A 5,838-nucleotide genomic window follows, 5' to 3' on the forward strand; every position below is an offset into this window, starting at 1 on the left:
CTTCCACTTCCGCCCACTTGGTGAACTTGTCGATGGCGACATAGAGATAGCGATAGCCCCCTGGCACCCGTGGGAACGGGCCTAAGATGTCCAGCCCCCAGACTGTGAATGGCCATGTGAGAGGGATGGTTTGGAGGCCCTGAGCAGGTTGATGGATTTGCTTGGATGGGAATTGGCAAGCTTCGCAAGACTTCACCAGCTCGGCTGCGTCGTTGAGTGTTGTAGGCCAGTAGAATCTTCTGCGGAACACCTTGCCGACGAGGGTCCGTGACGACGAGTGGTGCCCGCAGTCCCCGCCGTGTATGTCAATCAGCAGTTCCCTTCCTTGATCGCTGGAGATGCAGCGCAGCGTGACATCGTTCGGCCGCTTCCTGTATAACTCGCTGTCTTGGATGCAGTATGCCGTGGCTTGCTGGCCCACGCGCTCCGCGTCCTCTTCCTTCTCCGGTAGCGCCCCGTGTGTCAGGTACTCCTTGAATTCCTTGGTCCAGCATTCCTCTTGGGGCTCGAGCGCCAAGAGCAACCGAGCTCCTAAGGTCGGGCCACAGGCCGGGGCTCCCGTGACCGGAGGCTGTGGGAGCTCCTCCCGAGGCTGAGTAGTGCTTGAAAGAGGCGGCGTAGCTGATGGCCTGAAGAGCCGCTCCTCAAAGACACCAGGCTCTTGTGGTTGTCGCTTGGATGCTCTCCTGGCAATGTTGTCAGCTTCTTTGTTGGTTCCCCGGGGCACGTGCTGTAGCTCGAGACCTGATAACTGCTTTTCCATCTTGCGTACCTCCGCGAGGTAGGCTTCCATGTGCTCGTCCTTCGGCTCGTACACCTTGTTGGAGAAGTTGACGAGGAGTTGCGAGTCGCCTCTGACGGTAAGGCGCTTCACCCCTAGAGCTGCCGCAGCCTTCAGACCAGCTATGAGGCCTTCGTATTCTGTGATATTGTTGGAGACCTTCTCGCTGTGCTGAAAGCAGAGTTGCACGGCGTAGTAGAGCTTATCTTGGGTGGGCGAGATGAGCACTGCTCCAGCTCCCGCGCCCTGGTGCGCGAAAGCGCCATCGAAATACATGACCCAGCCGTCCGAAGCCTCGCTCCCTGGGGAGGTGGACCGGTCTTCCCCTTCCTCAAGTGTTGGGGCATCCATCCATTCTGCCACAAAGTCAGCGAGCGTAGCCCCCTTGATGACCCTGGTAGTGCTGAACTCTAACTGGAATGCTTGCAGCTCGATATTCCACTCAGCGGCCCTTCCAGCTGAATTTGGGCTCCTGAGTACCCTCTCCAATGGGTAAGCTAAGACGACCTTGATCGGGTGCCCCTGGAAGTAGTGTTGCAGCTTGCGTGAGGCCACCAAGAGTGCGAGCAGGAGCTTCTGAGGCATGGGGTAGCGTGCCCTCGCGTCTCTCAGTACGGTGCTGACGAAGTACACCGGGTGTTCGACGAGGGCTGACGCACTATGGAGGCTGGGGTCCTGCGGAGATTGGTGCATCTCCTGAGGTGGAGGGTTTCCTGAGACTTGGCTGTCCTCAAGAGCTTCTACAACATTGTCTTGCCGAGCTTTGTCTTCCCCAGCTGATGCCTTTGCTGCGTCCTCCTGACCCTGTGCCACTTCGGCTCTGGCTTGGCGCGGCGCGCCCTTGGCTTGGTGTTCCTCCCTGACCGCCACTAGCGCCGCGCTGGCGGAGTACGGGGTGGCGGCAAGGTAGAGTACCAGAGGTTCGAGAGGCCGTGGTGCCACCATCACCGAGGGGCTGGTAAGGTATTTCTTGAGGTCTTGGAAGGCCTGATCGGCCTCCGGGGTCCACTCGAGCGGGCCTTTCTTCTTCATGAGCTTGAAGAAGGGTAAGGCGCGCTCTCCCAGCTCGGAGATGAAACGCCCTAATGCGGTCACCCGCCCCGCTAGCTTTTGCATCTCTTTGAGGGTCTGCAGCGGGCTCATGTCCTCGATGGCCTTGATCTTCTCCGGGTTCGCCTCGATCCCTCTGTGGGTCACGAGGAATCCCAGCAGCTTGCCGGAGGGGACACCGAACACGCACTTCTCCGGGTTAAGCCTCAAGTTCACCCGGCGCAGGCTCTCAAAGGTTTCCTCCAAATCTTGAATCAATGTCCTCGCCTCGCGAGACTTTACCACTATGTCGTTGAGGTAGGCCTCTATGTTCCTCCCGAGCTGTCGCCCTAGGGCGATGTGCATCAACCGCTGGAAGGTGGCGCCTACGTTGCGCAGCCCGAAGGGCATGCAGGTGTAGCAGTACACCCCACATGGTGTTAGGAAAGTTGTCTTCTCCACATCCTCCACCGCCATCTTGATCTGCCGCCTCGCGAGGCTTGGACCCTCGCGAGGGTCTTGGATGTGTCGTTGATGAAGATGGGCCGTACAGCCTGCTGGCTTAGCCACGTTGTGGGCCGCAGGCAGGCAAGTCCGGGGACCCCCGTTCCCAGAACGCCGACGGAATCGATGTCCTAGTAGTGTTGATGAGGCCAAGAAGATCGTGTGCCCTCTTGATCTGCCACATGTTAGATACCATGCATGCATCAATGATTGCATAATTTATCGGAAGGAGCACGCGGAAAAAACAAGTTGTCCGGTGTGCAATGCTTCTCGATACAAGAAGGCCGGGAAGAAATGTCCCCAGAAAGTTGTATGGTACTTACCGATCACTCCCCGTCTCCAGCGGTATTTCCTTGATCCCAAGGAAGCAAAGCTAATGCCCTGGCACGTGAAGAGGAAGAAGCCCGACGATGGAGATGATCCGAAGCTGAGACACGTCAAGGATGGAAGCCAGTGGAGAGCGTTGAACAGCTTCTATCGGTATTTTGAATGTAATGCAAGGAACATCGTTCTCGGCGCGTGTACCGATGGCATGAATCAGTTTGGCAACCAGAGCACCAACCATAGCACATGGCCCGTGTTTGTATGGATGTACAACCTCCCCCTGGTGGTGCATGAAGTCGAAGTACATTCACATGAGCATGCTTATTCAAGGGCCGAAACAACCAGGAAATAATATTAATTTGTATCTGGGGCTACTTCAAGAGGAGTTAGACACTTTATGGAAAACACCGGCCAAGACATGGGACGCCAGCAAAGGCGAGTATTTCTACATGAGAGCCGCGCTAATCACGACGGTGCACGATTATCTTGGTTATGGATATGTCACAGGCCAGGTGTGCCATGGATATTGCGGATGCACACGGTGCATGCATGATACGACGTCTCAGCAGCTAACATCAAGGAAAGATGGCGGGTCTGGGAAAATCGTGTACATGGGGCATCGAAGATGGCTCGAACAGGATGACCCATGGAGAAACCGTGGAGATCTATTCAATGGTCACGCTGAGCATCGAGGACCTCCACGTAAGCGGAGCAGTGCCGAAATCGGTGAGCTGTTGAAAAACTAGAAGGAGTGCCCCACGCCGGGAAAGACGATGAAAAAGGCGCTGGAGCCGCTGCTGAAGGTATGGAAGACGAGGTCTGTGTTCTGGGACTTGGAGTACTGGCACAAACTCGATACACCTCATTGCCTTGATCAAATGCACATCTGTAAGAATGTCCTTGAGAGTTTGCTCGCGACACTGATGAACATGCCGGATAAGACCAAGGATGGGCCGAAGGCAAGAAAAGACTTGCAAGATTTGAAAATCAGGGAAGATCTGCATATGCCGCCCCGTAAACAGTCAGACGAGACAGAGACGGAGATAGAGGCGCGGGAGAATAAGGACAAGAAAATAAAGAAAGACGATTATTGCCCCCCTTCTTGCTTCACCTTAAGTCAGGATGAGATCGATCAATTCTTTAAGTGCCTTACCGGAGTCAAAGTTAGTTCCGGTTACTATGGCAAGATAAGCAGATATCTAGACACGGACAAGAAAAGGTTCAGCAGGATGAAGTCCCATGACTGTCGTGTGATGATGACGCAGATACTACCTGTTGCCCTTAGAGGGATAATGGACAAGCACGTCCGTGAGACGCTTATTGGTCTCTGCAACTTTTCAACGTCATCTCTTGAAAGTAGATCAGTGTGAAGCAGCTCCAAAGGCTACAGGAAGAGATTGTTGTGATACTAAATGAGCTTGAGATGTACTTCCCACCCGCGTTCTTTGACGTGATGGTGCATCTGTGTGTCCATATTGTGGACGACATAATAGACTTGGGGCCGTCATTTCTGCACAACATGATGTCGTTTGTAAGGATGAATGGGATCATCAAAGGATTCATTCGTAACATGTCCCGTCCGGATGGAAGCATCGTCCAGGGCTATCTGACACAAGAGTGCATCTCTTTCTGCGAGAATGTTCTATATGGCACAGACCAGCCGCCTGATGTTAGTGTTGGTTTGCCCGTTAACAAGCACGAGGGGAGGCTCAAAGGAGAAGGTCACTCCAACGGTCACAGGGAACTGCACGTGGCATACTCAGATCGACGCAGTGACTTTGACATGGCAAACTTGGTAGTGCTACAACACCTAGACGTGGTAGATCCTTTCGTGGCATTGCACAAAGAAATTATCGCAAAGAAGTATCGTGACCGGGGGGTATGCAGGACGGACGCCGAAGTTACTAGAGAGCACAACTCCACTTTCCTGCATTGGTTCAAAGAGCATATTATTGCTAATCCCCCGGAGGAGGGCTCTAAGGACAGATTGATCATATACGCCTTAGCACATGGCCCCTCGCCCAACCTCCTAACCTATCAGGCATACGATATCAACGGATACACGTTCTACACAGAGCCCAAAGATATGTTCAGTGATGATCAGAACTCAGGGGTGACGATGGAATGCATGACCGGCAGCGACAACGGCGCAACTGAAAGATTTTACGGAAGGGTCGAGGAGATCTGGGAGCTTGACTAATCTGGACTGCACAACATGACGATGTTCCGTGTCATATGGGCTAAGAATGTTGAAACAGAAAATCGAAATTTCACTACTATGACTATACCCGACGCCAAGAGCGCTACCGTGAACGCTATCGCAAAAAATGGGCCATGGGTACACGCTAAGCACGTGACACAATGCTTCTTCATAACCGACCCGCGCAATCCCAGCTGTGTTGTCGTGAGGAGAGGCAAAAGGAACATCATTGGAATGGATGGAGTCACTGTGACACCCCAAAATTTTGACCTTGTTTTATAAATTAAAATTTTGCCAGGAAATTAAACTTTTCCATTTGTCTAGATTTACCTTTTGACATTATGGGTTTTTACCTCAAGTGGAAACTTTCCAAAAGTATTATTGGACTTGTATGCTCTCTCTATGAAACAATTCTTTATCAGTGGATTTAATTGCAAGGTTTGCTTTTTCTTGAGCTTTACTCTTTTAAAATGATCTTTCATGAATTTGGAGCCTGTTTTGCACTGCAACCATTTGACAAATGCATTTAATATTTCCACCAAAATTTGGGGATGTCATGTGATGTTTCCACATCACTTTTATGCAAAAATATCTTTTGGTTATTGGAGATTTTGAGCTCTACATCAACTTTTCAAATCTGGTCCAGTAGGCATTTTTGCACCGCAACCTATTTAAATATTCCTTTAAAAATTCTTCCAAGTGTTTGGAGATGTCAGTAGATGCATATAATTCAACTTTATACCAAAACCCAGTGATGTTCTTTGAAACTTTTGAGTGAATCAACCTCTTTTTTCATTCTGGTCCAGTTTGGTCATTTGTACTGCAACCCTATTTTATTTTGCTCTAGTGCACATGAGCCTTTTCCTGCTTGTAGCCCTCCCTGCAAAACCCTTAAGTCCAGGAGAGTGGTCCCATTGGAGGATTTTAAGTGCATGCAATGAGACCTTTTTCTTTCTGTCCAAAACTGTAGTTTTGCAAAACTTGCACTAGCAAGTTTCTG

The sequence above is a fragment of the Aegilops tauschii genome, chromosome 6 (genome assembly GCF_002575655.3).
Source record: "Aegilops tauschii subsp. strangulata cultivar AL8/78 chromosome 6, Aet v6.0, whole genome shotgun sequence".
NCBI classification, from domain to species: Eukaryota; Viridiplantae; Streptophyta; class Magnoliopsida; order Poales; family Poaceae; genus Aegilops; species Aegilops tauschii.